We start from the raw sequence: 23,685 nt of genomic DNA, 5'->3' as shown, positions 1-23,685 counted from the left end.
GAACTCCTTTGAGACTCAGGCTGATCACCATGGGATGGGGAGCTGCCTGTGCACAACAGGGTGACCTCGACACATGCTGCCTAGTTTTTCTAAGTGAGAGTGTCGTGTGGACATGCTTAGGCTATTTCCTTGATGAATGGTACCACATTGCATTTGAGAGTTGAGGTCAGGTGCATGTATCATACTAAGGATGATTGATTGGAATTATGGATGGTTGATGACTACTATTTTAGTGTATGTTGGACTAATGGATGTTTGAGTATGCATATGGTATTTATTAATGTTTTCTTACTAATTATGGTTATTTGATTTTTGTGTTAATTTCTTTTATAATAAACTCACCCTTGCAATTTTTGTACCGTGTGGTTGGTACCTGTCATGATTGCGAATCTTTGTACGTGGGAGTAGAAGGACAGTAGTGGAGTACTTGAAGTTAGATTCTTTTATGGAGCTGCCAAGCCGACATGATGACGTTGGTATTATTTTGGGAGAGAGTTGTGTTTTGTTAATCATCTCCTCCGTAGCTGGTTCTATAATTTTATTTTTGAATTGAGGATGTAAATCACAAATTTAATTATATGTATAAGCTAATTTGCTTTCCATGATGTGGATGATGCGCACTGAGTTACTATATCTATATATATGTACTCATTTAAGTAATTGTGTGTTGTATACCGTGAAAAAATTACTTTCATTTTTCATTAGCAAATTAACGGAGTTTTCATTTAAAAATTTAAATTTTTTGCGATTTAGAATGGTGATATCATAGTGCCAAGGCGGGTCGTTACAACCTGCAAAACAAATGACTCTAACGCTCAAGTAAGTATATGAGTTAGGAGCATAAGAGAGAGAGAGTACGTATACACGAGTCTGCAAGCAAGTGTGCATCTGTGTTCAAGATGTGTTGAGGGTTCAATTGAACCTAGTACTTATAGGAGTGGAATGGAGCTATGGGTCCTTGTTTTTAAGGGTTGTTATAGCCTTTGCAGATAATTATCGGCTTATAGATAATAGAAGGTAGCTTATAGATAAAGTAATATAGAGCTTAGAGATGAAATCTAGTAGATAATTTTGTACTTACAGATAATGTGTAACTTGTAGATAATTGAATACCTGCCAAGAGATAAAGTGGTTACGGTATATTCAAATAATTAAGAGGTTAGGGATAATATTGGAGAGCCCGACTACTAAGGGTCAGACATCTGTGCTCCTATGTCAGGGCTAACATAGAGGGTGGACAGGTGTCTTAGAGTGCCGCCATGTAGGATGCCACGTGTATTTTTTGGACCTTGGATAGTACATAAGCCCCCCAAGCTTTGAGTTGGCTTGCAGGAAAAAGAGGTTGTCTAGTGTTGAAGTCTGGTGTCCAGGGTAGTAGCCTTGACAAGTACGAGGGTGACAAGCTTGTTGAGCCCCCAAGTGAGGACAAGTGTTGTCCGGTGTCAAGAGCAGTAACCTCAACAGGTGTGAGAGTTGCAGGTTTGTGAAGCTTGTCAAGCCCCCGAGCCTAGACAAGTGTAGTCTAAACTGCTTCAATCAAGTTGTTCGGGGTGGACATGCTTTTGGGTTTGTAGGCAAGATCTAACGAGTCAGGTGAGGGAAGTCTCTAGGTTTGACAACTCTGCACTTTTCTAACCATTGGAGGGTGCATTGAAGATAGACATTACATTATGTCTGCTACTATAGGTGTGTATGACACATAGGCAGTACTCTTGCATACGTGTCACTCATGGAGTAAGCACATACTGGAGTCATGGTGTATGGGTGAGTGGGGCTGCGTCATGGTGTGAAATTTTAGGGCACCACTTCATTTTCTACTAGTTACCAAAGACTCTGTCTCCTCTTCAAATAGAGGGGATATTTGATTTCAGGTCACCATCACTGTGATTTCCTACCTCTTTAATCTTCTTTGCTTTCACTCTTACAATTCCTTTTCTTCTTCATACACCTTCTTTGATCCTTCAAAGTATTCTCTTTTTGATAATGTCTTCACTTTTGTCTGACTCCACCATTGGCATGGGTGGCAATGATTCCGGGGTTTCAATTCAGCAACCCCTGATAGACCGGAAGGTCATTTCCATTGGTGGTTCCTCCTTGGAAGATACTCACTAAGGTTCCTCCGACAGTGAATCCTCTTCCTCAGAGAAGTTGAGGGCTTCGTGTCGTACTGGTGGAGGCACCTCTCGCCTCCACGGGAGGGTGCGACCTTCCACTACTTCCCTAACCAAGGAGCCTATCTCCTTCACGGTGGTTCTCCCCTCTTCTGACTACAAGATTGGTTGGGTATCCTTGAACAACGTGTCCAAGACGTTTTTTGAGTTTGACTCAAATGTCTTTCGCAGCTTCAAGAAATGTTTCTTCAAGGTCCTGGCTACTGATGTCGTGCCTGATGGTTTGCCACTTATGTTCAACAGGGACGGTGAGCCCCGCTTCCCATTCACTAGCAGTCTGACCCCACTAGGTTCAAGTCATTTGACGAGAATTTGTTGACCCTTGTGGAGAAGGTCGATGAAGCTATTTTGGAATAGCTATCGGTCTTACTGGACGTGCAGGCCATTCTATCTCTTTCCTCAACGAGCGATCTCATCCCTGCCTTGGACGATAAAGTGCCTGACCTTGTCCTTTTTTGTGTCTGAGGTCGATGTCAGCCTAACTAACACTTATTTGTGCTGTTGCTACTTGTTTTGTAGGAATTATGGGTAACTTTCGTTGGAGGCCACTGGTGAAGCAGGTCAATCCTGCTGGTCGAACCGTGCCACCATCTGTTGTTCCCCTTACTGCTAAAGAAAGGGGTCAACTTGCTGGTGAGGTTGGCCCTGTTGTTGTTACTGAGGTCGTCCCTAGTGCCCATTCCTTTGTTTTAGCTAAGAGGAAGTGAGATAAAGACAAGGCCCCTATGAGCCTTCGCGCACTGAGGCAAGCTGTAAGGTTGACGCATGGATCAGGTCACCCTTCAAGTTTGCAAGATTTTCCTCTGGCTCTGTCAGCCGTCGAGGATCTTGCTCCTGCTACTGTTGTTGCTGCTACTTCTGCTCCTTCACCTCCTCTTACCGTACCTATTCGGGAGGTTACTTCTGCCACTAGAGTTAGTGCACCAACTACATCGGTTGGTTCTATTATTGCATCCTCGTCAACCATTGTCACACCCTTGTTGAGTGTCAATGTGGAAACCACTAGTGCTCCTATGATGTAGCCTCCTTCTTCTTCAACTCCCTCGATTCTACCCTCTACTGTATTGGCGGCAGCAGCGCCTTCCTCGTCTTCTCGTCACAGTCTCTTTGGATCACCTGTACACTTTCAATGATACTGATTCAATGTGGGGTGTGAATTACAAGTTGGAGCAGAAGACCCCTTTGATAAAAACCTCATTCGATCAGTTGGGGTTCAAAACACTATGGACTCCGCCAAAGTCTTCCTTCAGAGAAGTTTGGTGATTCTAGAGGGGAACGTGCAATGGCACCAAAAGTCTCTACACAAGGTGTCATCCTTGGAGATAGAGGTTTCTAAATGAAAGGCTATTGCTTGCACGGTTTAGAGATAGGAGTTCCCTAAGGTAGCTAACGCCAACATCGCCTTCGCTGAAGCTATAAAGTCAAACCATCAGTTGTCTTCCATGGTTGGGAGTGTCTTGGCTAAGTTGTTGTGCACAAGGTTGGATGATGATGAACTGTCTACATGCTGCAAGGGCTTGTAGGAAGAGAAAAACGACTTGGCTGACAAGGTGGAAGGCATTATGGCAAAGAGGAACGAGCTTGCTAAGGTGGATGTCAATTTGGAGGCCTGGCTGAAAGAGTTAGAGTCCAAGCAAGAGGAGTTCGAGCTACTGGTGGCAAAGGAGAGGGGGGCCAGCAAGGAGCTTGAAGATGATTTGATAATTTACAAGAATGAGGTTATGAGGCAGCATGAGAAGGGCTTTCAAAAGGCCGCCAGGCAGGCCGAGTTCTTCACCAAGGATCTTGATTTGGGTCTTTTTGACCCTTTCAAGGATGTGAAGGACAGTGTTTTGCTTGACAATAAAGAAATTGCTACGGAGGAGGAGGCTGTTAATGAGGAGCAGGGTTCTGAGGAGAGGCGATGATGCCTGAGTTTAGGTTGCCTTCTGTTTATTTTCTTATTTTCTTCATGGTTGGATTTTGGATGCATAGACCTTGTAATTTTGACAATTTTTATTTTTCTTCAATGTGCATGCTTTTCCTTCACCCATGAATTATGTCTTGTGTGTATGTTATGTATGTCTTGTGTGTTTGACATTGTCTATGCAACGCTCCGTTACTTATGCTAGTATGGATAGGCCGTCACGATAAGTGTGATGTCTTTGACGACATAGGAAGTAAGACCTTGGTGATGTGGGAAGGAAGACCTTGGTGGTCTTGTAAAATAGAAAAGTAGGTGATCTAAACCTGATTAAAAGTCTTGTTACTCATGCAATGGTGCTTCATTTCTCTTCACAGAGTTTTTCCTCTAATGCTTGTAAGGAGTTGGTGTGATTGGCACCTGGTTGAAGGTCTTATCAACCGATCTCGTGATTGGTCATCTTGGCCTATGAAGTTTCTCCCCTGATGGTTATGAGGAATATGTTTGGCTTACCCCTAGTTGAAGGTCTTGCCAACCAGTTTGGGGATAAGTCGTCTTGACCTATGGAACCTGGACCTTGCACTATGGTCATCATAGTTGCTGTGAGTAGGCAGACCAAGGGGGTACCCTGGGTTTCGTAAGTGTGTACCAAAAGTAGACCTTGGGTTTTTAGTACCAAGGGAGGGCCTTGGGTTTTTCATATTCCTGTAGACTTGAATTGCTGCACAGATAACGATTAGAGGTAACAAAGATTGTCAAGGGTAGACCTTGCGTACCTTGAGTTCCTTTGAAGATGGAACTTAGCAAAAGAAGGGATCACCAAGGGTGAACCTTGGGTTTAACCAGCCTTGGACCAAGGGCGTGCTTGCCCTGGGTTTTGACAAGCCTGTAAGTCTGCATCAAGGCTTACCAAGGACAGGCCTTAGGTTTTGTGAACTTGTGAGACTCACCAAGTGCAGACCTTGGGTTTGTCAAGCCTTTGGAGAAACGACCAGGGAATTGTCAGTCCTAGGTTTTTGGAGGGGCTCACTAAGGGCGGACCTTGGTTTAACGAGTGTGGTGTGTGCAGTATGCATGTCATGCTCTTGTATACATGTCATTTATGAAGTGGCATGTACTGGAGTTGTAGTGTCGTGCTCTTGCATACGTGTCACCCATGGAGTGGTATCTACTGGAGACATGGTGGTGTGCTCTTGCATACATATCACTCATGGAGTGGTACATACTGGAGACATAGTGGCATGCTCTTGCATATGTGGCACTTGTGAAGTGGCACGTACTAGAGACTTTGGTGTCATGCTCTTGCATACGTGGCACTTATGAAGTGGCACATACGAGAGACGCGGTGCTCTTGCATACATGTAACTTGTGAGGTGGTATATAGTGGAGACTTGGTGTTCTTGCATACATGTCCCCTGTGAGGTGGCATATACTGGAGACTTGGTGCTCTTGCATACATGTCCCTTACAAGGTAGCATGTATTGGAGAATTGGTGTCGTGCTCTTGCATACATGGCACTCGTGAGGTGGCACATACTAGAGACGTGGTGCACTTTGTTAGAGATAGGGGAGCAACATGAAGACTCGGCTTGGAGCTTGAACAAGCTTGAAGAAGTTTTGTCTTTTTGCATGCCTAGCTCTTTGAGTGGCATTTGTATTATTTGTTATTTCTATTGATTGTTGCATTTTAGTCTCTATATTTCCATATGTGCATCATGCATCATCATATAGAGGAAAGAAGATTCTTTCTAAAGTTAGAAACTTATTCAGCACATAAAACTCTCTATTTTAATCAATTACAAGGCTAATCATAATCGATTACACAAGTGTTTGTAGCTCGCAAAGAGATTCTCATATCGATTTAATCAATGACAAGTTAATCATAATCGATTACACAATTCAATTGAGACAATGATTGGTTTTTCACGAGTCTTTGCTTTAATCGATTACTCATCTGTTAAAAGTGTTCCTAAAAGTGAACAAGAACACTTTAATCGATTAGATCAAGAATCTAATTGATTACATTGTTCTTATAAGTTTCTCAAATTTGGGAAGAACACTTTAATCGATTGAAATGATGATATAATTGATTACTTCTTTGAAATAATTAATTACATTGTATATTTAATCGATTAAAGACAATTATAACTATTTTCTCTATAAATAACCAGCTTGTGTTCTCACTGTGTGCGAAAAAAAATCTGGTGTGCAAGAAAAATCTTTTGTGAGAAAAAAGAAATAAGTGAAAGGAAGAAAGAATATTAAGTGCTTAGAAAAAGTGTGTGGCTCAAAACTTCTAAACTTCGTTTTGAAGATCTCATGGTAAAAATTGAGTTGTGAATTTCTCTTAAGTTCAAAAAGACACTCATTCTCTCAAGCAAAGGTTCTTGCATTTGATTGATCAGGTTGTGTCTCTCCTTGATTCAGTTTTTCGTATGTTTTATATGTTGTTAGCACATGCATGAATTTCTGAACGCATGCTAGAATAAGTTTTTCTAGTTTGGGCTAAGGGTAGGTTTCTCTTAGGCTCTTATTCATAAAGAACCCTAGGGTTGGGTACCTTAGTCTCTTTTTCTAGGGTAGAAACTGAGATTGATTATGATTGCTTGTAAGAATTCTATATCCATAGTGAAAATTCAATTCGGTTTGGATTAGATAACTGAATTAACTTCTCTAGAGATAGAGAGTGAACCAATATAAAAATTGGTGTACATCTTTTCTTCATCTTATCTTTCTTTCTCATTCTAGTCTTGATCAATTTACTGAAGGTTAAAGAAAATATCTTTTTAAGAAAGAACTTTAACAAAGATTTTGTGTTAAGAGTGATTGATTAAATATTGGTTTATCAAAAGTTTGTGATACAATCCTTGGAAAAGAAGTTGTTTTTAACTCTTATTTTTTAAGTTGGATTTGATTTAGAAACCAATTCACCCCCCCCCCCTCTTGGTTTGTGAGTTCCATCATCTTTTTCAATTGGTATCGGAGCTACATCTTGAAAGTTTCTCAAGATCGTAGTTTTTCTAAAATGAGCTCTAAACAAATCACTTTCAAAGAGGGTGCATCTCTCAATCGACCTCCATTGTTTGAGGGAGAACATTTTTCATTTTGGCAAAAAATAATGGAAATCTTTATTCTGTCAATTGATCTCGATGCATGGAATGCTATTGTTAAAGGTCCATTTATACCAACTAAAGAAGTAAATGGTGAATTGGTACCTAAAGAATGGGATGAGATGAAATATGATGAGAAAATAAAAGTGCAAGATGATAAAAAAGCTTAAAACATTTCAACTTCTGTTTATCTTCTGATGAATTCTTTCATACAGCAAGGTGCAAAAGTGCAAAGGAAATATGGAAGATGCTTGAAGTCACTCATGAAGGCACTGTGGTTGTAAGAAGAGCAAGAAAGCACACTCTTGTATCTGAATATGAAGCTTTCCGAATGAAGAATGGAGAAACTATTTCAGAACTTTAAACAAGATTCACCCATATTATGAATCAGCTTCTTGGTCTTGGTAAAACGTTTGAATATAATGAGCTAAACATCAAAATCCTCAATTGTCTTACAAGAACTTGGGAACCAAAGATCACGGCGATCAAGGAATCCAAGGACTTAGCATCAATGTCGATGGAAGCACTCTTTCGAAAAATTTCTTGCATATGAACATGAGTTTATTCAACAATCTCATGCAATAGAAATAGAAAAGAAAAGAAAGGGAATTGCACTCAAGGTTAATTCTTCAAAGGAAGACTACAAAGAAAGCTCTAGTGATGGCAAAGATGCAGAAAATTTAAGCTTGATGGTGAAGAAGTTTGGAAAATTTCTCAAACGATTCAAAGACAGAAAATTCTCTAAACCTTCAAAGAAGATAGAAAGCAACAACAACAACTTCACATGCTTCAAATGTGGGAAGCAAGGTTAAATCAAATATGAATGTCCTATCTACCTTAGAAAATAACTTGTTGAGAAGAAAGGAAAAAAGGATAGAAAACAAAAAAAGGTCTACATAGCTTAGGAAGACAATGCATCCACATCCTCGGACTCTTCTAGTGAAGAAGATGTTGCAAATATGTGCTTGATGGCAGATTCAATGAATGACTTCTCAACCATTGAAGAAACTGAGGTAAATTCACAATTTGAAGAATTTTTGGAAGCATTTAATGAAATGTGTGATGAAGCCCAAAGGCTTGCTGTTTCAAACAACAAGCTGAGAAGTGAACAAAACTTCATATCACTAAATTGGCTTCAACACAAAGTGAGTTAGATAAATTGAGACAAGAAAATGAAAAACTTGTTTCGGGCTAAAGTCAGTGGTTGTGTTTGTGCGCATCTACTTCTCTTAATATGGATGATTACAAATCTTTGCAAATTGAGTTTGAAAAGTTCCAAAAGGATCACTCTGAAGAATGTATGAAGTTTCAAACTGAGCTTTCCTATCTTAAAGATTTGCTTAGAAAATTGAACAAAGGAAAGAGTAATCTTAGTCACTTCCTGAGTGTGCAAAAGCACACTACCGATAAGACCGGTTTGGGGATACAACAAGCAAACTACCTTTTCTAAGAAAACCAAGTTTGCATCCTTCAAAAAGGTGAACCCAAACAAAGTCTCTAAAAAGAAAAACATAGTGCATTATAAGCCTAAAGCAAAGACTTGTCATTATTGCGTGAAAAGAGAACACACAACTTGATGCAATCCTACCCCCCAAGGGTATTGGATAGAACACTCCAGGAAGATTGGGCCAGAGATGCAGGAGAAGGCCCTAGGGTTCTCATGAGCCTTAGGGTAGATTTTAGGCCCATGGGCTAAGTATGAGCCCACTTTTCTTTGTAGAATAGGTTTTCCTTCTTTTGGGCCTTGTATTTTGGCCATTCTAGTAGTATAGGGTTCTAGCCTTGTATTTCAGGGCATTTTGAGTAGTCTTCGTAGTAGGGACTTTTTTGTATTTTCATGTATTTTAGCATGGGGGTGAACTTAGCTATTAGATGGGTGTGTGTAGCTAAGCTCTAGCTTCTCATCTCAAGGAGGTGAGCTTAGTTAGTAGAGGGGTGTGAGTAGCTAAAATCTATCTTCTCAAGGAAGCTTCTCAAAGAAGTTTCTCAAGGAAGCAAGTAGGGAGGTGAGCTTAGCTATTAGAGGGGTGTGTTGGATGAATGTGAAACTTGTGAGACACACTTCAAAGTTCAACTTCTCACCCTCTTTTTCTCCTTCAATTTCGTCCCCCCCCCCCCCTTCTCTCTCATTCTTTTCCTCCATTGAAGCTTTCTTTCTAAGCTTATTATCCAAGGCACTCTCTTGGTGGTGAAGCTCCTCCTTCCATGGCTTATTCCCTAGTGGATGCCGCCTCCTCTCACCTCTTCTCCTTTATCTTCTGCTGCATCTCCATGGTTGAAAATCACCATTGAAGGACCTCATTGAAGCTCAAAGATCCAGATTCCATAGAAGCTTCTCAAGCAAACTTCCATCACAGCTTATAAATGCTATGTTACGAGATTTGACGTTCCTAGAGGCAAATTTTGTTTGGATTCCTAAAGATTTAATTGTGAAAATTAACCCCATTGGACCTAACCTCAAATGATTACCACCTCTTTCTAATTGATTTTGTCTTGTAGGTGTGCCTAAAAGCAAGGGACTCACTATGGTACTTAGATAGTGGCTGCTCTAGGCACATGATGGGCGACAAGTCCAAACTTACTAACTTTGTGTCAAAGGAAGGAGGATATCTCACTTTTGGAGACAACGATAAGGGAATAATTATAGGAGAAGGAAACATCGGAAATCAGCATAAGACACAAATAAAAAATGTTCTATATGTTAATGGACTTAAGCACAATCTCTTTATCATTAGTCAACTATGTGACAAAGGCTTCAAAATTGAATTCAACAAGAATTCTTGTCTCATTTGTGAAGCTATTTCTGGTGAGGTTGTTCATGTAACGCCCTGAAATTTCGCTAAAAACTATAAATTGATGTTTAAATGTATTTATCGTGCTATTTGATTATATGATTGACTTGGATAAGTTGAGGTATGGTGTGAATTAGCCATGTGTGATTTGCTTAATGTGGATGTTGAGTTATGTGGAGTTTTATTGACCTAAGTTGAAATTATGAGATTTCAAATTTTATGTAAACCTGTTCTGGTAAAACTGTGATCCTGGATTCGCTAACCGTTGGATTTTCTTAATATTTGGACTGTAGGTACCTAACCTATGCCCCATGGTCTGACCGTTGGGATTTCCAAAATAATAATTTTTAACCTCTCTCTTTGTGTAAGAAGTGTGCTAAGCGCAATTCCAACCCAAGGAAATTGTGCTGAGCGCGAATTGTCACGCTTAGCGCAAAAGGAATTGCGCAAAAAGTTGTGCTTAGCGCTAAAAGTGGACTCCCGAGCTTGCTAAACAAGATTTACAGATTATAAATATGTTCTTCAGCGTGAAAAGCATGACTTTTCACTCTTTTCCTCTTCAAACGCCCACCTAAACTCTAACACCTGCTTCTCTACCACCCACGACCATTGGTGGCCACCATGAGTCGTTGTTGTTTTCTGCAATCCACCTCAAGGATTCAGTAGAGAACAAGCCCTCAATGCTTTTTTTCATAGCTTCTTTGAGGTAATATTGACATCTAAGCCTTTCTGCTAGTTAGTATGAGCTTCTCTTAGTGTCTCTTGTGTTTTGGGTACTGTAATAAGGTGTTTTTACACTTTCTTTGAAAAACCCTTGAAAATGAGGCGTTGTAAAAGTTATCATTTAATAAAATTGATGTTATTTTCATGACCTTTCGCTAAACCCCAATCACATTAGGGTGATCGGAATTTCAAAATGACATCTTTTTGTAGTAGAATCTAAAACACCCCTTAGCCCTTTATGTTGTGACAGGGGTAATTGACCTGAATGTTGTTATTAACCTTGTTTTTTAAATCCATACTAAATTTCCTTCAATTTGGTATATAGAACATTGTGTTTGGATTGATGAACGTGAACAAGAGAGGTCTCTGAGCAACACAAAGAGGAACTAACGGAGAGCTCACGATAGGTTAAGGGAGATCATTATAATTTTATGGCTTGGATTCCATAATTGGGGTTAGGGAAGCCAATTATGGGAATGTATGTTTGTCCATGTGTATGCTGGTTTTCAAGAAAAAAAATGTTTTCGACTAATGGGATTTGATACGTTTGTTATTGATAAATGACATTATTGTTTTTATTAGACTTGTGTTGTCTGAAGACCTGATAAGTGTGAAGCTCAAGCATGAACTATAGATGTATGTATGCGCGGAATGTGATTTACTGATGATATTGTGATTGATGATATTGATTGATATGAGGTGATGTTGACATTTACGATAATGCTGGTAGAGAATGGCATTGTTATTGAAGATGATATTGATAATAATTGATACGAGATGATGTTGGTGTTTATGATAATATTGATATGAGATGATGTAGTTATTGATGATTATGCTGATATAAGATGATGTTGTTGTTGATAATGTCATTGAGACGGGATGATGTTGATGTTGAAAATGACATTGAGATGAAATGATGTTGATGTTGATGTTAAGAATGACATTAAGATGAGATATTGTTGATGTTGAAAATGTCATTGTGGTGATTGTAGAAGCAAGCTTCATGATGATGATGAATCAAGATTGATTCAAGTTGTTTTGATGATAACAAAGATGATGACAAAAAGCCCAAGAGAATGATTTCAAGATTGAGTCAAGAACAATTCAAGAATCAAGAGAAATTTGATTTCAAGATTCAAGAATCAAGTTTCAAGATTCAAGACTCAAGATTCAAGAATCAAGAGAAGACTCAATCAAGATAAGTACTAAAACGTTTTTCAAAACATTGAGTAGCACATGAAGTTTTCACAAAAGCTTTTACCAAAGAGTTTTTACTCTCTGGTGATCGATTACCAGTTTACTGTAATCGATTACCAGTACCAAAGTTTGTTTTCAAAAGCTTTCAAACTGAATTTACAACGTTCCAATTAATTTCAAAATGGTGTAATCGATTACAAGATTTTGGTAATCGATTACCAGTGTGTTTGAACGTTGAAATTCAAATTCAATTGTGAAGAGTCACATCCTTTCACAAAAATGCTTTGTGTAAATTACAATGATTTGGTAATCGATTACCAGTGATAAGTTTTGAATAAAAATCAAAAGATGTAACTCTTCCAATGGTTTTCAAGTTTTTCTAAAGGTTATAACTCTTCTAATGGTTTTCTTGATCAGACATGAAGAATCTATAAAAGCAAGACCTTGACTTGCATTTTAGATTCATTCATAACAATTATTACAATCCTTTACAATCTTTGAATCTCTTTGAACATCTTCTTCTTCTTCTTCCTTTGCCAAAAGCTTTCTAAAGTTTTCTGGTTTTCTAAACCTTGAAAACAAAAGTGTGCTATTCATTTTTTTCAGTCCCTTCGCCCTTTGCCAAAAAGAATTCGCTAAGGACTAACACCTGAATTCTTTTTGTGTCTCTCTTCTCCCTTTACCAAAAAAACAAAGGACTAACCGCCTGAATTCTTTTGTGTCTCCCTTCTCCCTTGTCAAAGAATTCAAAACGACAAAGTCTGAGAATTCTTTTGATTCTTCCCATTCCCTAAAATAAAAGATTTCAAAGGACTAACTGCCTGAGAATTCTTTTGTTTCCCCATTCACAAAGTTTCAAAGGACTAACCGCCTGAGAACTTTGTCTTAACACATTGGAGGGTACATCCTTTGTGGTACAAGTAGAGGGTACATCTACTTGGGTTGTTGTGACTGAGAATAAGAGAGGGTACATCTCTTGTGGATCAGTTCTAGTGGAGGGTACATCCACTAGGTTGTTCAAAGAGAACAAGGGAGGGTACATCCCTTGTGGATCTTTGCTTGTAAAGGATTTTACAAGGTTGAAAAGAAATCTTAAGGACCGCAGGTCGCTTGGGGACTAGATGTAGACACGGGTTGTTGTCGAACCAGTATAAAACTCTTGTGTTTGTTTTCTTTTTCCCTACACTTTTTATTTTTCGCTGTGCACTTTAATTATCGCTTTTACTTTTGGTTCAATTTTCTATTTCTGTTCTTTACTTTCTAGTAAAAGCCTAATTGAATCTAGTAACATTAAGAAGGATAAGTTTTTTTTTAAATAGTAAAGGTTTACTAATAATTAATTCAACCCCCCCTTCTTAATTATTCCGAGGCCACTTGATCCAATAGCGATGTATGTTGTGTATGTACATGGGGGGTGCAGTGACCATGATGGATATCCCTGGTGGGGAAAATAGAGTGGTTAAAGAGTTTTAAGCATCTCTGGAGGGGGATGACTTAGAATCTTTAATTATCCATGGCGAGTGCATTGATGGTGCCCAAGTTTCATACTTTATATTACATGGAAATAGTATAAACTTTGTCAGTAAGTACTTGTAGTTTCTCATGAGGGGAAATACTTGTACTTGGGGGCTTGTCACTCAGTTTGAAACTCCCTTGAGACTTAGGCTGATCACCATGGGGGTGGGGGTTACCTATGCGCGACAGGGTGACTTCGACACTTACTGCCTAGTTTTCCTCAGTGAAAGTGTCATGTGGACACGCTTAGGCTATTTCTTGACCAATGGTATGACATTGTGTCGCAACGTGCCCTTTTGCGGGCGAGCGAGGCGAGGCTCACGGGTGCGCTTTCCAAAGGAGGAAAGATGCGCGGAGTTGCCACCAACGTTTATTTGTGGGAAACGTCGGAAAAACCGAAGGAAACCGGTCAAAATGAAAATTCTAAGTTCGGGAGTTGTATTTACGTTTGAGGAAGGTATTAGCACCTCTCACGTTTGTCTCAAAGGACAACAACCTATTTTTTAGAATTGTGGAAATTGTATTACCTTAAATTTTATTTCTTTTTATTTTTTGAGGTCGACAAAAGCAGGGCTTTTGCTCCTACGTACCCTCCATCGAAGAGGAAATCAGACCTACGTAGTTCTTTCTTATGCGTGAATCAAGTGATTCTTTTTACTTGAAAGGTGATCATTTTAAGGCATTGGATCTTAAAAATGATCCATTTTACTTGGTAAGAAACTGAAATGATAAACTTTCAAAACCCTATTTTTTGTGGACGAGCTTGACTAGGCGAGTTGATTTTAGCCTTAGTTTCACTTTAGTTATTAGTCAATTCAATTAAGAATGAGAAATCCCAAAGAGAAAACGTCCGATTGATTTTTCGCTTTATTTTACTAAAAGGTATTTTTTTATTATTATATTATTATTTTACCTCTTTTTTTATTTCCAGCGTGGTTACGGCACGACCGAACGATCGGAATTCTTTTTAACAGAAATTAACAGATGATACAATTCAAATGATCGGTGGAACTTTATTTTATTTTTAGATTAGGCGAGAAACAACTTAAATAAATGACTGAAGCACGTCAAAAGGGGGTATAGAAAGTGAATGAAAACGAGAATAAAAATACATGAAACAAAATGTGGACCACCATGGGTACATAGAATGAATTGAAAAGCTCGGTTTGAGGTACCTAGCCGTTGAAGACTGAAGAAAACGAAGAACGAACGATGAATGTTGAAGAACGGTCGAGAATCTTCGCGTAATTACTCACGGAAATGTTACAGAAGCGCCTCGGCTTGGATTTTCTTCACGAAAATAATTTTCCTCAGCAATTTCGAGAGAATAAGAAGTGCCAAGAAGGCTGAACCCCTTCTCCCTTCACTCCTCCCCCTATTTATAGCAAAATAGGGGAGGAGCTTGCCACCCAGCTCGCCCAGGCGAGCTCAGCTCGCACAGGCAAGCAAGGTTGCTTCCTCTAGAAGCAACAGCCTTCTGGAGGAAGAATCTGGAAGGCCCAAGTGGGCTTGATTTCTATTTGTACCCCCCTTTTTACTAAATGCACCCCCTTTACCTTTTTTGGTAATTCTTTTTCCGTAACGTTACGAAACTTTACGAATTTCGTAACGATACCTATTTTCTTTCCGTAAGGTTACGAATCCTTACGGAGCATATATTTACTCTTTTTTAGCTTTCGAAGAAGTTACAAAAACTCACGGATCGCACAAAAACACCTCTTTTTTGGTTTCTGCCACATTACGGAACTTCACAGATCGCACAAAAACACCTCTTTTTGGTTTCCGCCACATTACGGAACTTCACGGATCGCGTAACCCTATTTCCTTTTGATTCCAGGAACGTCTCGGGACTTCACATATTGTGCAACAAAGGGTGCCAAGTATCTTGAAGCGGCCAATCAAAGGTTGCATATCATCAAGTAATAATCCCCGGACGAAATTAGGGTATGACACATTGCATCTGAGAGTTGAGGTCAGGTGAATGCATCATACTGAGCATGATTGATTGGAATTATGGAAGGTAAGTGACTACTTGTTGAGTCTATGTTGGACTAATGGATGTTTGTGTATGATTATGGTATTTGTAAATGTTTTCTTACTAATCATGGTCATTTGATTTTTGTGTTAATTTCATTTATAATAAACTCACCCTTGCAGTTATTGTACCGTGTGGTTGGTACCTGTGATGATCGTGAACCTTTGTTCGTGGGAGCAGATGGACAGCAGTAGAGTACATGAAGTGAGATACTTTTGTGGAGCCGCCAAGCCGATGTGATGACGTTGGGATTATTTTCGGAGAAAGTTATGTTTTGTTAATCAAGTCTTTCGTAGATGGTTCTATAATTATTTTTGAATTAAGGATGTAATTCACAAATTTAATTATATGTATGATCTAATTTACTTTCCATTATGTGAATGATGTGTACTGAGTTAATATATATATATATATATATATATATATATATATATATATATATATATATTCATTAAAGTAATTGTGCGTTGTTTGGTTAATGTATATCGCAAAACATTTACTTTCATTTTTCATAAGAAAATTAACGGAGTTTCCATTTAAAAATTGAAATTTACATGGTTTAGAATGGTGATATCGTGGCAACGATGTGGGTCGTTACAGTTCACATAGGTAAAAGAATAGGTAATACCTACATGTTGAATACTGAACATGCATCATTTCATGAACTTAGTTGCTTGGTAAATAAGATTGACGATTCTTGGTTATGGCATCATAGGGATGCAATATAAACATGCATCATCTCAAACATCTAGTTAAAAAGGACTTAGTAATTGGTATTCCGAAACTCAAGTTTGAGAAAAATAAATTGTGTGAAGCATGATAAAAAGGGAAACAAGTTAAAAACTCTTTCCAAAGTAAAAATGTTGTTTCTACTTCAAAACCCCTCAAACTACTTCATATAGACTTATTAGGACCTTCAAGAACTGTGAGTTTAGCTGGCAACTACTATGGCTTAGTAATTGTAAATGATTATTTGTCAGTCGTCTTATATGACTAACCTTTGTATAGAAAAACATTTTCTAAAACTTGTATAGTTCCCCAATTTATAGTTATTTTGTAGGAATTTGTATATAAATCTTGTTTTGTTTGAATAGTTATCTTTCGAGTATCTCCCATGTGATTTAATGATAAAATTTGCACAATTTCAGGTCAAAAGATGCAAAAATCTTGAAGTGCTAAAAGAAGCAGTCGCGCTAAGCAGACCCTGTGGGCTCAGCATGCATCCACCGCTAAGCGCAACTTCAACACGCTTAGCGTGACAAGGGAATCTGGAAGAGCACAAGAATCAAGGCCACGCGCTAAGTGCGAGATTAGCTCGCTAAGCGAGACTTTGTCTCTTGCCAGGCTCAGCGCACGACTGGCGCCAAGCCCAAATCCACTTACTCGTGCTAAGCGCGAGGGTGGCACTAAGCGCAATGTTGTGATTTCAAAGCCTATTTAAGCCTGAATTGTCAGAATTAGGAGACAATAGAGGATTTTGAGTGACCAAAGCTGCATATTTTTGCACAGACTTCGAGAATAGTGCTCTGGACAGAAAATAGGAGCAATTGTGCAGAGAAGCCTAGGGTTCTACATTTTTAGAGAGATTAGTGAGTGTTAAAGTGATTGTGAGGTGCCAATAAGAGGAGGAGGGATCCCCCTTCTTGTGTAAGCAACAATTATTCTGTACTCTCTATCTCATTTGTGTTAGGGTTTCTATGTATGGCAGGCTAAAAACCCAAGTTGGGGATTTCTAATCAACAGTTGATGTAATTACAGTTCATATCTAATTAATTGTGTTTTGTGTGTTCAATGCTTCTTTCAATGCTTAATTACTGCATGCTCTTGATCTGATCACCCATTTGTGTGTACTGTTAGGTGACTTTAGCATTGGGAAATGTATTGTTTGCCTTAGAACTTGATAGAAGCAGGACTAAATAACTACATTACCAGGGATGGATTGTGGGGCTTTGATTTTCTGAATATGCTTTGATGATAATGTTGTTTATGTTAATCCTGGTCTTACAAGAGGGATCTGCGGACGAAGCTTAGGTTAAATTAGTCTAAACTTACGAGGGATCGAGGTTTAGTACTTTAGGCTACAGCATAGAACACAAGATCATGATTAATTAGAGAAATATCCTAATATGCGTCAACTTGTTTGTTAGAAAGACCCAACGCTTTTTACCTATTGCTATCAACTTTTACTTACTTGCATTTACTGTTTTTACCATAAGAATTAGTCTATTTCTGTTTTTAACCATCAATTATCAATGTTTGTTCCAACAATGCCTTACTTCTGAATAAAACTTTGTCTAATAAGCAAGTTCCCTGAGTTCGATACTCGGATCACTCTGTTTTAATTTTAAATGTTTGACAACCCGGTGCGCTTTTCAGTATTTCATTTCCCTTGAATATATTTGTTAAAAATTGGAGAAAAAGGAACCATATGGGAAATTGAACAAAGTATTTATGGCGTCGTTGCCGGGGAACTTAATTCATTAGAAGAGTTCAGTTCAGTTTTACAACATTGCTTTATATTTTTCTCTTTGATTCATTGATTCTTTTTGTTCATATTTTAGTTACTGTACAAATTCATTGTTCTTTTGAACTGGATAATTACTGTTTTGTTTCTCTTGTATGCAAAGAATATCTATTGCAGGTGATTTGATCCCCATCGATTTGTAGATTAACGCTACTTGCAGGAGGCACAACACAAAGAGAATTAGAAAATTTTTGCAGGACTTAGAAGCAGCAGCAACTCTAGGAGAAGAACCTCAATCTTCCGAGGCGTCTTCTAGCTTTCCTATTCCCGAGAAATCTCATATAGATTTAATTGAAGAAGTTATTATGGCTAAAGAGCTAAGAAGAGTGACCCATGAAGATTACTCAAGTTCCATTGTGCCGCAATTTTTTTCCAGTATAGCGCGACCAGAGGTTCAAGCACAAACAATCACATATCCTCCTTCTCTGATACAACTGATTCAAAATAATTTGTTTCATGGCCTACCAAATGAAGACCCATACGCATACCTAGCCACTTACATTGAAATATGCAATACTATTCGATTGGTTGGTGTGACTAAAGATGCAATTCGATTGAGATTGTTTTCATTCTCATTGTCTGGAGAATCTAAGAGGTGGTTTCACTCTTTCAAAGGCAATAGTCTTAAGACTTAGGATGAAGTGGTTGAGAAATTTCTGAAGAAGTATTTCCCAGAGTCTAAGACTGCAGAAGGAAAAGCAACCATCTCTTCTTTTCCTAGAGGCCTTAGAAAGATTCTGTGGTCTATTGAGAAAGACACCCACTCATGGATTCTCAGAACCAATTCAGCTCAACATTTTTATTGATGGGTTAAGGCCACAGTCCAAGTAGTTATTAGACGCTTCTGCTGGGGGAAAAATAAAGTTGAAGACCCCCAAAGAACCCATGGATCTTATTGAAAATATGGTTGCAAGTGTGATGTGCCATCATTTTCTTCTATTTTCTAAACCCTTTTTGCACCATTTTAATTACTGATTGGTCTTAATTGTCAATTAATCAGGCAGTTTTATTATTTGGGCTCATTTAGCTAATTTGATGTTTTTAATCTAATTTCAGGAATTAATGAAACATTGGGCTTAATCCGGATTTTGGTTATGGACTTGAAGAGGGCAAATTAAGCAGCGCTTACCTTAGTTAATTTCTAATTAGGAAATTTCGCAATTTTATTTTATGTTGTTCAGTGTTTATTTCATTTTGGGCCAGAGTATTGTAATAGGGCCTAGTGACTTTGAGTGACTCTTTTTAAATAGCAGCCTTGGGATTCGTGCAAGGCATTCTGTTATGCTATTCATTATTCAGAGCTTTTGTTTTAGGGGTTTCGTTTTTCTGCTTAATGCTACTGTTCACGTAATGCAATTTTACGTTTTCTGTTCCTAATTACAATTTCGTTCTTGCTTCTTCTTCTACTCTCATTTACGTTTCTGTTTCATCTACGTTTCTGTTCATTTACATTTTTGTTCATTTACGTTTCTGCTTCATGTTTCATTTGCGTTTTCTGTTTGAATCCATGGAAGGCTAGATTTTCTGATGTTGTTTCCTTTTGAGGACGAAGCCTAACTCTCTTTGAGGTTTCGCTTGAAATGTGGTTCCCTGGCAGTTTTCCCTTCACCAGTTATCCCAAATTCGTGAATATTAATCAGTGCACGCTTCGTGTTCGATTAATTGCCTCTGAGCCTAACTTGCGTTCATGCTTAATGGACGAAGGGCTAACTGGTGTATGTGGTGCCTAATCACGTATTGACAACCCTAAGATGATTTTCGTTTAGTAAATTGAAATAGGGTTGGATTAAGTGGTTGACTGTTAGGGACGAATTCTCCATAACCCAGGATAAGAGAATGGATTCTGAATCAAAGGAAACAACCCATTTTTAATATTAGTAATTTCGTATTCCAATTTACTTGTTCTGCTCTTTAATCACAAAACAAACAACCCCCCCCCCAATCGTTACTGTTACTGCAAGTATATTATGAACATTTGGTTTGTCACTGCTCGTTGGGAAACGACCTAGGATCACTTCCTAGTTACTGCATTTTCATGTTTATTTGATTCGGGTACAGCTTCGATCAAATTTGGCGCCGTTGCTGGGGAGCAGTGTCCAAAGGTTCATAATAGCTAGCTAGTGTTGTGTGTTTAATCCTTTCGTGTTTTATGTTTAAATTGTTAGTATTGTGTTAGTATGTGTGTTAGTGTGTTTTAGTGTCCTGGTATTTTGTTTAATGTGTGTTCTGTTTCAGTTTTTCCATTAAGTGTTTCCCCTGTTTCAGTCTTGGGTGTTTTGCTGTGAAGATTGTGCTTGCGGCAAAAACAGAGTAGTAGTAGAAATCAATTAGAGACAGATTTTAGCGACCACCCATGCTGAATTATTTGAGATTTTTTGTTTTAGTAGCTAGGGTTGTTATTTTTGGCTGAATTTTTTTTTGGTAACTTCTTTTAATCCATATTTTGTGGGAAAAATAGCTAGAGCCTTTAGTTTGGTTAGATTTGAAAGTTCCAAAAAACTAGCAAATTTTGTGTTTGTCAAAACTTCAAACGGCCATAACTTTTGCTCCGGTTATCAGAATCGCAATTATTATATATGCATTTGGGGTAGAAAAAAATTTCCTACGCCGGTGAAGGTCTCCATCGTCCAAAAAAAGTGATTCTGTCAAAAGTTTTTTATTTTTCAAGTTTTATTCACTTATTTTTCTTAACTTACCATTTTTAGCTTTCATAGTTAGACTTTGAATTTTTGTCTGAAATTTTTTGTGCTATCTTCTCATCATTTTATAAGGTTGCTCACAAAATTGCAAGTCATTTGGATATCATTCGAGGGTAGTTGTAGTTCAAACCTACACCTTTATTTACATGATAAGGCAACTAGTTGTGTGCATGCTGAATGTAGTGTATGACTAGAGGTAATCCATCTGACTTACAACCCTTTGATCCTGAGATAGATAGGACATTTCATAGATTAGTTAGGCATCATTTTATACCTTTTGATCATTCTGAGCATTCTATTACTGGTGAATCTGTGCATTCTGTTATTGGTGATTTTGAACATCCTGATCTTGAGCATTATAATTTTGAGCATTCTGATTTTGCACATTCTGAGAACATGACACAACCTCCACCCCGTGAGAGGACTCTAAGGGAAATGGCTGCACCTGATTTCACCTACGAAAGCTTGTGCATCCAATACCCTGATGAGGATGTCCCATATGTTCTTAAAACTGGACTGATTCATTTGCTTCCAAATTTTCATGGCCTTGCAGGTGAAGACCCGCACAAACATTTGAAAGAATTTCACATTGTCTGCTCAACCATGAAACACCCAGATGTCCAAGAGGATCACATATTTCTGAAGGCTTTTCCTCATTCATTAGAGGGAGTGGCAAAGGACTGGCTGTATTACCTTGCTCCAAGGTCCATCACGAGCTGGGATGACCTTAAGAGAGTATTCTTAGAAAAAAATTTCCCTGCTTCCAGGACCACAGCCATCAGGAAGGATATCTCAGGTATTAGACAACTCAGTGGAGAGAGCCTGTATGAGTATTGGGAGAGATTTAAGAAACTATGTGCCAGTTGCCCCCACCATCAGATTTTAGAACAGCTTCTTCTCCAATATTTTTATGAAGGACTCAGTAATATGGAGAGAAGTATGATAGATGCTGCCAGTGGTGGAGCCCTTGGAGACATCACTCCTGCTGAAGCTAGAAATTTAATTGAGAAGATGGCTTCCAACTCCCAGCAGTTTAGCGCCAGAAATGATGCCATAGTCATTAGAGGAGTGCATGAGGTAGCTACAAACCCATCTGCATCATCTGAAACTAAGAAGCTTGAAGGCAAACTGGATGCATTGGTTAACTTGGTAACCCAGTTGGCCTTGAATCAGAAATCTGTACCTGTTGCAAGGGTTTGTGGTTTGTGCTCCTCTGCTGACCACCATACAGACCTTTGCCCTTCCATGCAGCAACCTGGAGCAATTGAGCAGCCTGAAGCTTATGCTGCAAATATTTACAATAGACCTCCTCAACCTCAGCAGCAAAATCAACCACAGCAGAACAATTATGACCTCTCCAGCAACAGATACAACCCTGGATGGAGGAATCACCCTAACCTCAGATGGTCCAGCCCTCAGCAACAACAACAGCAGCCTGCTCCTTCCTTCCAAAATGTTGCTGGCCCAAGCAGACCATACATTCCTCCACCAATCCAACAACAGCAACAACCCCAGAAACAACCAACAGTTGAGGCCCCTCCACAACCTTCCCTCGAAGAACTTGTGAGGCAAATGACTATGCAGAACATGCAGTTTCAGCAAGAGACCAGAGCCTCCATTCAGAGCTTAACCAATCAGATGGGACAATTGGCTACCCAATTGAATCAACAACAGTCCCAGAATTCTGACAAGCTGCCTTCTCAAGCTGTCCAAAATCCCAAAAATGTCAGTGCCATTTCATTGAGGTCGGGAAAGCAATGTCAAGGACCTCAACTCGTAGCACCGTCCTCATCTGCAAATGAACCTTCCAAACTTCACTCTATTCCAGAAAAAGGTGATGACAAAAATTTACCTAACAATTTCTGTGCAGGTGAATCTTCTTCCACAGGTAATTCTGAATTGCAGAAGCAGCACATTCCCCCTCTTCCATTCCCTCCAAGAGCAGTTTCCAACAAAAAAATGGAAGAGGTAGAGAAAGAGATCTTGGAAACGTTTAGAAAAGTAGAGGTAAACATACCTCTGTTGGATGCAATAAAGCAAATTCCAAGATATGCCAAATTCTTGAAGGAGCTGTGCACTAATAAGCGGAAGCTTAAAGGAAGTGAACGGATTAGCATGGGCAGAAATGTCTCCGCATTGATTGGTAAATCTGTTCCTCAAATTCCTGAAAAATGCAAAGATCCAGGTACATTCAGCATACCTTGTATCATAGGGAATAGTAAGTTTGACAATGCCATGCTAGATTTAGGAGCTTCTGTTAGTGTTATGCCTCTGTCTATTTTTAATTCTCTATCTCTAGGCCCCTTGCAGTCAACTGATGTGGTAATTCATTTAGCTAATAGAAGTGTTGCCTACCCTGTTGGTTTCATAGAAGATGTCTTAGTTAGAGTTGGTGAACTGATTTTCCCTGTTGATTTTTATATTTTGAATATGGAAGATGGATTTTCTCAAGGATCAGTTCCCATCATTCTAGGCAGACCCTTTATGAAAACTGCTACAACTAAGATAGATGTTTATGCAGGCACACTGTCTATGGAATTTGGTGACATAACTGTTCATTTTAATATTCTGGATGCTATGAAATACCCATCTGAAGATCTTTCTGTATTTCCTGCTGAAATAATTGACCATGTTGTTGATGAATACATGACTGATCTTTACTCTAATCTGCATGCTTCTCACTCTTCATGCATTGAGTCTGAAATTGTACTTGATCATATGTCTGAATTTGATACTGAGAGTGAATCTGAGAGTGATATTGATTGCATGCTTGGTGGTGGTGTTTTACCTCTTGAGATTGATTTTATAGAGCCAGATAGGACTAACCATGTTTCAGGAAGTACACATACCTCTGACTTTCTTTATGAGGTAAAGGCTGAGAAACCATCCCCTTCTACCACTGTCCAGCCGACCACACCAGAATTGAAGCCTCTGCCATCAAATTTAAAATACGCTTACTTGGATGATAGCAAGAGTTTTCCAGTGATTATATCTGCCTCCCTTGCTGATGAGCAAGA

The 23,685-nt window shown here is 38.8% G+C and overlaps 1 non-coding gene across 1 annotated transcript; it reads right to left on the bottom strand.

The window, feature by feature from the left end:
- Positions 1–21,442: 21,442 nt before the first annotated feature.
- LOC113001499 (small nucleolar RNA R71) lies at positions 21,443–21,549 on the bottom strand. The gene has a single exon (XR_003266894.1). It is a non-coding gene; the product is annotated as a small nucleolar RNA R71 (small nucleolar RNA).
- Positions 21,550–23,685: the final 2,136 nt, after the last annotated feature.

Source organism: Glycine max, chromosome 4, assembly GCF_000004515.6.
Source record: "Glycine max cultivar Williams 82 chromosome 4, Glycine_max_v4.0, whole genome shotgun sequence".
NCBI classification, from domain to species: Eukaryota; Viridiplantae; Streptophyta; class Magnoliopsida; order Fabales; family Fabaceae; genus Glycine; species Glycine max.
This window is presented reverse-complemented; position numbering and strand designations above follow the sequence as displayed.